Below are 12,352 nucleotides of genomic sequence, written 5' to 3'. Positions count from 1 at the left end.
GTTAGCTTCACATATCTGTAACCAAAATACCTGACAAGAATAACTTAAAGGAGGGAAAAGTTTATTTTGGACTCATGGTTTCAGAGTTTTAGTCCATGATTGGACGACTCCATTGCTTTGGGGCAGAGATGAGGCAGAACAGTATGGTGGAAGAGTATGGCAGAGGAAAGCTGTCAGCTCACGGCAGGGAGCGCAGGAAGAGCCAGGGACAAGACAGAATGACCCACCTCTTCCATCCACACCCATCTGCCTATAGTTACCACCCAGTTAGTTCATTCAAATTGTTAATTCATGACACAGATTAATCCACTAATTAGGGTACAGCTCTCATAATATAGTCACTTCACCTTTGACATTAAGCTTTTGGGGGATAACTTATATCCAAACCATAACACCTGTGTATGTATCTAGAAAGAATTTTGATACATTTAATTAGGGCTATTGTTGACAAGGTTGTCTTTTTAATATCAACCTTGAACAGAACAATTTGACCTATAAGTAAAAAATAAAACAAAGCAAAACAAAAACAAATGAACCACAACAAATTCTTAAGGTAAATTTGCTTTTTCACATATTGTTTTTCAGCTCAGAGATTCTTTCTTATACTGATGTCTGAAATCAGGGCATGGAATCCTACTCAAGCTCATAATAATGGTGTTTTTTTTTGTAATAAAAATATAAACACAGATCTTTACCTGGGAGTACACAGATGGCAATTCAGGTGTGCAGTCTTGTAATCCAAGTGTGCAGTATTCCTCTGTAACACAGGGTAATCATTTGTGTGTTAGTCAGCTGTGACCAAAATACCTGACAATATCAACTTAGAGGAGGAAAGATTTATTCTGGCTAATGGTCTCAGAGGATTCAGTCCACAGTTGGCTGGCTCCATTGCTCTGGGCAGAGAACATCATAGCGAAAGGTGTGGTGGAGGAAAGCTTCTTAGTTCATTGAAGCCTGGAAGGAGAGAAAGACACAAAGGGGACAAGGAGAAGAGTAAATTCTCCCAGGGACAACCAAGTACCTACTTCCTCCAACTACATTCCACCTCCCATCAAAGGATTAATCCCAGATGACCCAATCACTCCCCCAAATCCTACTTCGGAACCTTGCTGCATTGGAAACCATGCTTTCAACATGAGACTTTGGGGGAACATTACAGATCCAAAACTGTCACCAGTGGCAAGGAGGAGTCAATGAGAATAATTTGGTCCAAATTAATTGGCTTTTATTTAATGCTAATCACACAAGTATTATAATTATCTTAACTCTTCACACATTACTTAATCAATAAATTAGAATACTAAAAGCCCGAGTAAGCAAGACTCACTCCTTGTTAAGACCCATTCCTAAGGTCCACTCCTATGTGAGGTGTCTTAAGTTGAAGGGGAGCGACTCCCAGGGATCAGTCAAGAGGAGAGCCCAGGAGATCTTGCTGTGGAACTCCCTTTGGCCAGAGTCTGGATCAGCGAGGATGGTTGGGTGGCAAAGGAAGACAGCTGGCACACTGGGCAAAGATGTCTCTGGCTGTGCAGGTGACACTGGATACACGGGGGGTAGCAATGCTGTCGTGGAAGACGAGGGCAAGGCAGCTCTGTTGTCACCTCCACAGGAACGTCTTGGTCACGGTTGGGATGATGGATGTTCCAGGCCCATGCCAGCAGGTCAGTGAGTCTCCTCCAGGCTTGGTGCAATACTGGGATCATCAGTGTCAACTGGAGACCGAGCAAGGTTTGGTTGTCAGTCTTTATAAATCCTTCCTTATTGAACTCTGCCAGCCAGTCTTGGCAAGAGTCAGTCACATATAGTTATGTTACTTGGGGTAAACATTACATCATTACATCATTACATCATCACAGCACTCAAGTTGTTTTTACAAGTTATTTTTTGCAGAATACACATCACACAAGTTGTCACACATTTATTTTGCTCCTTACAAAACCATAACAATGTCTTTGGTTTATTGAGCACTTAGTATATGCTGAAAGCAGGAAATTTGGGGTTCATTATTTTGACCTTCAGTTTATACAGATCTTATACTTTGCTCCAAGAAACCAGTAAAACTCTCTATACTTTTAAATCCAATTCACAATGAATATTACTAGTATGTATAAGCAATGTAAAACAAAGCAATCATCTAACAAAATGTTACCTAAAGAATTACATCTTAGCAGTTATAAAGCAAACTATGAAAAACTGAAAAGGGGAAAATTTGCCTGATTAAAAATAGTCAATAAAAAATAAAAAGGACAATGGTTAAAATTGCACATAGTATCTTTTTTTGATTGAACATTCATGTTGGAGAATACAATCCTTGTGAAAAATTTTACATCTGAAAAGTTTGAGCTAGAAACAATGGATTGGCAAAAATATTGGCCATAGAAAGACAAGACAAAACAAATGACAAATGGTCAAAAATATTGGCCATAGACAGACAAGACAAAACAAATGAAAAATTGACAAATTTAGCAATGGTAGGTGCTAAATTTCATAAAATGTGATACGAATATAAAACTGGTCAGTTAACTAAATTTATGGTACAGATCTTATAAGGAAAAGATTCAAACCCAATTAAAATAAGTGTATTAAAATAGAAGCAAAAATGAAAAAAATTGAGTATCATTAACTAAGCAAAGAATTAAATTTATTTAATGGAGTTCACTCCTAAGATACATTTTTGTAGAAGTGGATTCATGTTGATACATTTCAGGCCTCTCTTCTGTTCAATATGCTCCAGGGACATTCTACCACCAGATCAAATCCCAAGTCTTTGCTGTGGCCTTGGTCTTTTAGACCCTGGCTCCTGGCTTCCCCTTTGACTCACCTCCCTCACTTGACCTTCCAAGCCACACTGGCCTCCTTTCCATTCTTCACACAAGCCAAACACACACAAAGCACTACTTTTTGGCCTTGACCTTGCTGGATTTCCTCTTCTGTTAGATATCACTTTACTTACTCTATTACTTCATAATTGTTTGTACTCAAGTGTCATTCCTCAGAGAGAACTTCTTGGATCCCCTACTTAGTCTCCATCCCTTGCCTTTCTTTGTCTCATGGTATTTATTATTTCCTGACAGTCTTATATTTACTTTTTTGTCTCCCTCCTTCACTAGAATGTGACCTCCAAGAGAAGGATTGGTTCATCACTCACCCCACACAGTCTCAAAGAGAGCTTGGCATGCAGGAGGCACAACAATTATTGGTCAAACAGATTCTGATTGGTCAGATTTCTTTCATCAAAGATGAACAACTCAAAGGAGGGAAAGTTTATTTTCTCATGGTTTCAGAGATTTCAGTTATGGTTGCTTGGCCCCTTTGCTTTGGGGCTATTGTGGCATTGCACATCATGGCAGTGGGAGTACGTGATGGGGAAAGATTGTTCATCTCATGGAGGCCCAGAAGTGAAAGAGAGGGACAGGAAGGGATGAGAGTCCTAATGTCCCTGTTGAGGGCACACTCCCAGTGACCTAACTTCCTCTAACCTGGTCCTGCCTCTTATAGGTTCTACCACTTTCTCAGTGATGCTACAGTCTGATGACCAAGCCTTTAACACATGGTCTCTGGGAAACATTCAAGATCTAGACTATAGCAGAATGCAGTCATTGAAAAGGAGCTAACATTTTAGCTGGATCAAACTCCAGAGTTAGAATGTCCAGTGAGACAAAATTGTAAGAAAAAATGGACAGGATTTGAGTATCTGGCATCACCAGAACCCTGTGCTCAGCAGGTGTGGTTGTTGACATTAGTACTATTCACAGTCAGGTCTGATGTCCTTCCTCCTGGGAACCTGGTGGGATTGCATTTACCTTCCCTCTTGAGGGTGGGTGTGGCTGTAGATTCGACTTGACGAATGAAATGTGAGCAGAAGGAATATGTGTAACTTCAGAGACGGTATGTAATCTCACAAGCTCTCTTCTCCCTGCCATGGTAAATGTGATGCCCAACACCATGAGTGACTTTGTCAGCTTTGGTCCTTGAGGCAAATGGCATGGGTTGGAGCTTGCCTTCCAAACCTGAGCTGGACATTGAGCATGAAGCAGAACTATGCCATGTTAGTCAGCTTTGTGCCACAGTGACCAAAAATACCTGACAAGAACAACTTAGAAGAGGAAAAGACTATTTTGGCTCAAGGTTCTAGAAATTAGTCCATGATTCACTGAGTCCATTGCCCAAGGTGAGGCAGAACATCATGGCAGAAGGGCATGGCAGGGAAGCACTATTTACCTCATAGCAGTGGGGAAACAAAGAGAAAGGAGAAGGGGTGACAAAGGAGACAAACCCTTCCAGCGGATGCACCCAGTGACTCACTCCTCCAGCCACATCCCACTTGACCACAGTTATGGCCCAGTCAATCCATTCCATCTGGATGGACTGATTAGGTTATGGCTCTCATAATCCAATCATTCCACCACTGAATATTCCTGCATCAACCCAGGAGCTTTTACCATGACGTATACTTCTGTTGGTTTAGGCAAATGAGTGTTGTTTGGTACATAACTTGGGCTTTTCCCATTATGACAGTTACACACTTTATTTTATTTAACCTTTACATTGTCCGTGGGTGGTACTCATTATGAGTGCCATTTATCACTATGGAAATCGATCTCACAGAGAAATTGCAGTTTGCCAAAAGTCACACATCTAAGTGGCAGAACAGAAAATTAAAAATGAATTTTGGCTGATTCAATGACCTGAGCTCTTAAACATAGCCCTGCCAGCTTTTGGGTACATTATTGAATATGTGAAGGCCCACATGGGCAAAAATGTGCTCAGAGAAGTTATAGTGGGCTTGTTCCAAACTGAAAAACCATTTAACTGCTTTCAAAATCAGGTTATATGGCAACAATCTAGAGGGAAGTTATCAGAATTGTGGATCAAGTTTTTTCTGACTGTTAGCATATGCAATGAATCAAATATTAAAACCCACTTGAAGGTAACTTAGGTTTGATGACTTTGAAAGGGGACTGGAAAACTCGCTTGGGTAGGAGTTTAGTTACTCCACCTGTCTCCGTGTAGGAGTTTTGAAAGCCCCAGTGACTTTACCTAAAAACAAAACAGACACATTTTAAAACACAAACTGATAAACAAGCCTATTTTAGGAGGCTTAACATATGTGCCAGTTTAGAAGAACTCAGATTATCTGGGGGTCATGGGAGGGCCTGGGAAAGGGTGAAGGGCAGCAGTGCCTTAGGCATGTGACTTCGGGCTTCAGAGCCTGCAAAAGTGCAAAATCTTTCGATAAACTAAAACACAGCATACAGCTGGTGCAGATGGATGGCATAGTACTCCTGTTTCTAAGTTTCCATGATGGACACCCTCTTGTTGTTTAATCAGAGGGAATTTGGACCTGTTGTCGTGGCCGGATTTGATTTCCTATATCTCTATTTAGATCAATTATGATTTAAATTCAATTTCCAAGTTAGGGGAGAGGGGTTCCTTACCTTTCCCTCCATATATAGCCTGTCTGGGCAAGCAGAGAATTTTTTAACATGAAGAAAGTCACATTTTACAAATTGGGGTAGTTCTGTAATTACATTTGGAGAGAAAAAAAATGTGTTATTGTGGTCTTATTTCAGGATATCAGCCATAATGTATACATGATTAGAAACACACATTTACACACACACATTTTATATAATGAAGTCTAATTAAGAATTGCTGAACCCTTTCTTGTGAGGCCATATGCTTTGATCAAGTGTGTGAACAAATTTAAATGTGGAATTTAAAAAAAAAAATAAAAGAAAAATTTACCCATGTTTCAGAATAGAATACTACAAGGGATAGACAGTTTCCCCAGCCAATAGTAAGAATGTAGCTCTTTTTTTTTTTTTTTAATGGGGAGAATATTTTAATAAGTTGCACATCAATGTTACAGTTATTTCAGAAAAAAGATGTTTTGATATGGAAATACAGATATGAATATGACAATTAGGTATGCATTGTGGGAGGTTTTATTTAAATGTAAATTTTAGAATACTAATTCTTAAAATCATGAAAAATCTTAATAAAAATCAGTGCCAGTAATTTGACAGTTTTATTCCTTTGGATGTATATGTAAAATTTTACAATAAAGTAAGATCACTGTACAGTGAATTTAAATATAGTATGTTCTACTTTTCCATTAATACTACATGAATTATTTTGCACATAGATGAATTTCTGAATTTTATGTGGCATTCAGATGATGTCAAATGTTGTTTTATGTAAGGGTCACCTCTCAGGTTTTATATATTCTCTTTAGTTTTTAGTGCTTAGGCCCTAGTTTGCTCATTTGCAAAAGGCAATGCCATTCTTCACAGGATCCCAGAGTTGGTTCAGACTGACAAAGACAGATGTAGAAATTCAGCTATCACACTAATGCTTCTGCCTTTTTTGGTTTCTTATACCATCTTTAATTTGAACTCAAATATTAAATGTCAAGCATGGGTGCTGGTAAATTACAGAGCTTTACATTGAATATCAGTGTTAATACTCTAGAAACTACATTACAGGGTGAGTAATAGAAAGTGATTTCACACAATTTATATCATATTAAGGGGCTAAGGAAAGTCTTCTGTAGAAATCATGTTAGTCCTCACATACTAATCAGCATCAGTGTCCAGGCAGGTCATCACAGTCTTCTGACACTCATCACTGACAACCTCCTTTGTCCAATGGGACCATGTGAGGGAACACACAGTGGAGTGTATTAGAGAACCAGGAAAACCCTGAAGCATCAATAGCCTTGTCTTTGCCTTTGACCTCCTTTGGCTTGTGTTAATTTTATCTTCATTGTTCCCTTGATTCATAACACTGACCAATGGATAATAGAGATTGGATAAAAAATACTTCTAGAAATATGGCATAAAAAAATCCTTGCGCAGTGCCCACGATCCGCGGTCACCTGGGCTGAACCTTGCCCTCCACCGCGTGCTGGTCTGAGGGTATTCTGTGCTGAACGGGGCTTCAGAGTGTCGGCACCAGGGTCTCTCTGGACCCGCCCGTTCAGGGGGCACCGCGCTACAGTCTTGCTAAGCGCCTGGGTGGGTATGCCACAGCAGCTGCCCCTTGGGCGGGAATGAGCTCCGCAGCAGAACTGAAGAGGGCGTCTGGAGCCCCCGACTGCCCTGGGGAGACTGTCGGGGACAACCGCCCTGCCCTGACTTCTGGCCGCTCTTACTGATAACAAAGAACATGCACCCAGTGCAGGCACTTCAAGGAGACACCGATGCCAACATGGCCCAAGCACAGACCGCAGCACCTGCAGCTGGGGCCGCTGCTGTGCCCGCAGTCCTCCGCGGATTGGTGGAGAGAGGCGACTCTCAAGAATGTAGCTCTTGAAACCTTGTCTCGGCGTAATGAGGCTCATATTCATTAACAAAGGGACTCCCACAAACTGAGTTGGTAGCTTTCTTTCTCTCTCAGATTGAAACCTATAAAAACACAAGTTAGTCTTTCTTTTACTGACCTCTCCCTCTTCAGTGTAATTAAGGTCTGTATCTGGATTTATGAGAGGCTTTGTAAAGGAATAGTCTAAAAACAGGAAGATAAGCCAGTGATCTGGAGAGTTCTGCCCACATTCCATGAGGATCAAAAGAAAAAAAAAAAAAAAAAAAAAAAACAACAAAAAAAACAGGGTCCTTCTGCTAATACATCTCAGTTTAAAGAAAGCTAGGTAAAGGAAGCCATTAGGAAAAGCAATTGTGGACATTAATGAAAAGTTGAGAGAAGAGAAAATCAATAATCCCCTATGTGTGGTTCTGAACACCATTCTCTGTGGTCAGGAATCAGGTGGCTTTAGTGTGTGTTGGGGGCGGTGGTGGTGGAGGAGGAGGATACGCACTAGTGCTGCAGAAAGGGCTGAAGTAGAACAGAGGTGTCACAGAGATGGACCCAGTTCTTGCCAAACTATGTGTGACTGAGTCCTTTCAACTCAACCTAGTTGAGTGGTAAGTGGTGGCTTTGCTCTGAAGGGGGAAGGGACAGAAGCTGGGAAGGAGAACAGTACTGAAGTCTTGAGGTAACTGCAGGACTCTGGTAGCCCACTGGCAAGTGTTATGGGTCGAATGTGTCCCTGCCCAAACACATGTTCTTGTCCTAAACCCTGGTACTTGTGAATGTGACCTTATTTGAAATTGGGTCTTTGCAGATAAAACTGACTTGATGAGCTCATATTGGAGTAGGGTGGTGCTTTGGTCTGAATATTTGTGTCCCTCCAAAATTCACACATTGAAATCTTAACCCTCAAGGTAATGGTATAAGGAGGTAGGGCCTTTAAGTAGTACTTACATTATTAGAGTGGAGCTCTCATGAATGTAATTAATGCCTTTATAAAAGAGGCGCGAGGGAACTCATTCATCCCATCACCATGTGAATGGCAAAAAGACTAAGAAGTGGTCCTCACCATAAATCAGATCTGTCAGTGGCTTGATGTTGGACTTCTTACCTTCCAGAACTGTAAGTAATATATTTTTGTTGTTTACAAGCACCCAGTTCATAAACTGGCTTTTGTTAGGACATTGCAAGCCGACTAATACAGGTAGGCATTAAATCAATGACTAGCGAGTGTCCTTAGGAAGAGGACCATGTGATGATGGGGGGCAGACATTGGAATTATGTATCTGCCAGTCAAGAATGTCAAGGATTTCCAGCCACCACCAGCAGGTAGGAAGAGGCCAGGAAAGATTCTCCCAAGAAGCTTCTGAGGATGCATGGCCCTGCTATACCTTCATTTAGACTTCTGGCCTCCAGAGTATGAGAATAAATTTCTTTTGTTTTAACCCATTCTATGGGTTTTGGAATGGCAGTTCCAGGAAACTAAAGCAATGTGCAAAATGCTTTCAGCCTCAGGTCCTGAAGGAAGGCAAGCAGAACTTGGGATGACATATAGTGAGTGACAATGCAGAGGAACCAGTAGGTGAGATGGAGAGTCAAGCAGCGTGCCAGCAGGGGTGCCAGCAGCATTATTATATAGACTATTGGGAAGGCATCACTGATTTCTCATTCAGCTGGACCAGGGGAGGGCCATTTGAGTGGTTGCTGGAACAGCTGATATTCAGGTGTTCAGGTAGGGTCAGATTTCCCAACTCCCAATCACAACTACTCTTTGTTACATTGTATTTTCCAAAGGTGACCAAGACGATAGCTCTCATCTCCCTTGCTCTTTAGAATCTTGTTACCTCCCCATCGTGAGCTGACATCTAAAAATTTCCCTCCCCTTGAATCTGGGCAGGTTATGACATCCTTAGAATTTACATTGTGTGGCACAAGCGGTGCTGCACAAATTCAAGGTTAAATAATGGAAAGCAGTGCTGTTTACATCCTGTTCACTGGACGTGCAGTCTTGTTCTGGAGCCTAGAACCATCAAGAGCATTCCAGCTGCCCAGAAGCTGTCATGTTGTGAAGAAGCTCAAACTAGCCTGTGTGGAGAGACCATATGGAGAAGCTTCAAGCCTACATGAAGGGAGAGAGATGCCATTTGCAGACTTCTCTGGATCCCTGTCTTTCAATCTGCACTCTACCAGCTTCAACTACCAACTGATCCCAAACCAAAACCATCTAACCAAGATCTTTCCAAAATTCTGACACGTAAAGATTGTGAGCAATCAAAAAATAGTTGTTTTTTAAAAAGTTGCTAAATGTCTGTGTTTCTTATTATTCAACAATAATAACTGGAAACCTTCAGACCTTTCCCCAAGTGCCACTCCCCGCATGCATCTCTTCACGACTTCTTTTATTCCTCATTCTCACACAGCCATTAGCTATTTCAGTTCTTAGCACTTCCCTCCATCCAGAGCTCAGGGTTTTTTTTTTTTTTTTTTTTTTTTTTTTTGTGCCAGTGACTATTTTCTTGAGTTTCTCTGGGAAGCCTCATGTCTCATCTCTTTACTATGCAGAATTGATTGTGTCTCACTTCCTACTTCCAAGCCTGCAGACCCACAGTCGTTCCAGCTTTCTCAGTACAAAAGTCCTCTCGGATCCATATCTCACCTTCCTTAAGAGCAAGATTTGTGCTCCAGTGATGGAGTGATGGGGATGGCCTTTTTTTTTTTTTTTTTTTTGCGGTGCTGGGGATCGAACCCAGGGCCTTGTGCTTGCAAGGCAAGCACTCTACTGACTGAGCTATCTCCTCAGCCCGGGGATGGCCTTTTTAATATAACAAGAAAACATTCTTTGAGTTAATTGTGAATCGTTAAATTAAAAATCTGTCTTACCCGCTGGAAACTGTGTTGTGCTCATCTTTGCATCCCTAGGTTTGTTAAGTACTTGGCAGAGAAAAGGCTCTTGTTGGATAGATAGATAGTGGGTTAATGAATGAATGGAGAGAGACACTTAGAAAATATGAAGTGGAATTTCAAAAAATGTTGGCATATATCCTGCTGTTCTCCAGTTCTGTGCTCATGGCAGGCATGGCTAATGGATCCCAGCACTCTTTCTGTAGCTTAAAGAGGCTGCCTCACACTCTTTGTTTCCACTCCCCCAACATAGAACATAGAACTATAAATGCAAAAACTTGCACTCAATTATATATCTATTGTATAAAATATGTATATCATATGTATTTTTTATTTTAGAGGACTAAGAGTATAAGTACATTTTTGTTACTTCAATTTATTAAAAGTATTGTTAAACTAGGATTCCAAATTCTGTCTACAAGTGCTACATGGATCTCCTTTTTTCTATAGGTTTAGGCAAAGTTCAATATATATATATTCTTGTGCTCCTGTGCATTTCATGTGCATATATTTCAAATAAACATCTCCATGCCTTATGGCTTTTGCAGTTTTCTAACATGCAGTGAAAACTATAAGTAAAGAGTTTATCTCAAAAGGGGAACAGACAATAAAGCAAAGTGTGGGATTCTGGAGTCAATATGGTCAATAATGCTGGCATTGTTTACAACCAATCACTTACCAGGATGACAGGACCAATGGAGAAAGGAAATTACCTGCCCACCCACATAATTGCGCCAATTGCTAAAATCGGTTAATAGGCCATAAAAAAATCAATCCAAGAGAAGCATGAAGAGGTACATAGAGAGGAGTCCTTTAATATTGCTGGTCTTTGTTCGCGGCTCCATTTGAGCACCTTACTCACTGAAACCAGGATGGCATTTCTGACAAATTAACTTGTCAGTCTTCAGTTTTGTGTTTTTCTTTTATTGGAATTGAGGCTCCCCACCCCCGCCCCGCCAAACCTGTGCTTTTTGATTGTTATGGTACTGTCCCTGGATTCTGTAGAAAGGAAGGGGAAGTTATGAAGTGAAGGAAAATATCTTTTGTTGTGCCTGGACTAGATGCCAGGGATGATCTTAAATACCTCATGAAAATTTAATCCCAGCTACTCTCTTTACCTCCCCTGAGGAAGACATCTATTGTTAGCTCCATTCTACACAGGAGGAAACATGGGGAGAAGATGGTAAGGCCCCACCTGTAGAGAGGGAATTCAAATTCAGTTCTACTGGTCTGACCCAAAGATCTTGCTTTGTCTGTTGAATAAATCTATAGTTCTTTATCCAAAGGATTTGGAGCCAGATGTTTTTTGAAATTTAGCACGGTATGGGAATTCAATGCATTTTCCAAATATTACTTAATACTCCCAGTGGGCCTGGAGCAGTGCCCTGTAATCAAACCCATTAATATTTTAGCAGTGAAATGTAGCAACATTTAAACTAAATGAGATAAATAAAAGAGAGAGAATATCTCATTTTTTTGGTTGCCAAATGATTTTGCACCTATTTTATAATTTTTTTTTTTTGTTTTCAGAGCTTTTGAATTTCATAATTTTGGATAAGGAATTGCAGGGCTGTATTATACTAACTCCAAGTACAAAATTTGCATACATTTGTCTTCCTTCTCAGGGAACTCTACAATGGAGCAAGTTAGAGTAAAACAAAACAAAACAAAACAAAAACTGATACTATGTGTCATTGGCCAGATTTATAAAGAACTGGCATTTAAAAGATGAGAATGGCTTTAAGGACCATTTAGGAGCAGAATCACATTAGTCCTTTACAAACAACCAAGCGCAGAGAAGCAAGACAAGGGCTCTCCCTGTGGTGTTCATGGACAAATCTCATCCAGGGCCACTGAGCTGTAATTCTAAACTGCAATCTGTAGAGTAGTCATTTGGACCTCTCATGAAACTGAAACTCTGCTTCTCTTTTCTGCCCTCCCGTTTCAGATCTCTCCCCTGAGGATTGATGGAGGTATCACAGAGCCATTGGTATTTGTTGTGAGTAATTGGATTGACCCTTAGAAGAAAAGGTTAGCTCAGATGAAATGTAATTTTTAAGTGAAGGGCCAGACTCCCATTCTGGAGTATCTGCAGTTTACTTGGAGTATGAGTTTTCAGGCCTTGTTCTATTATTCCATA

The 12,352-nt window shown here is 40.6% G+C and overlaps 1 long non-coding RNA gene across 5 annotated transcripts in view; it reads left to right on the top strand.

Annotated features, from left to right (window-relative positions):
• LOC306645058 overlaps positions 1–12,352 on the top strand; it is a 137,815-nt gene that overhangs the window by 56,801 nt on the left and 68,662 nt on the right. For all 5 annotated transcript variants that reach the window (XR_013759520.1, XR_013759521.1, XR_013759522.1 and 2 more), the window contains exon 3: positions 12,161–12,243. This is a non-coding gene — a long non-coding RNA (uncharacterized lncRNA). The remainder of the gene's footprint in view (positions 1–12,160; positions 12,244–12,352) is intronic.

This window comes from Sciurus vulgaris (genome assembly GCF_902686455.1).
Source record: "Sciurus vulgaris genome assembly, chromosome: 15".
Taxonomy (NCBI): domain Eukaryota; kingdom Metazoa; phylum Chordata; class Mammalia; order Rodentia; family Sciuridae; genus Sciurus; species Sciurus vulgaris.
Note: the sequence above shows the minus strand (reverse complement) of the source record. Positions and strands in the feature narration are given on the sequence as shown.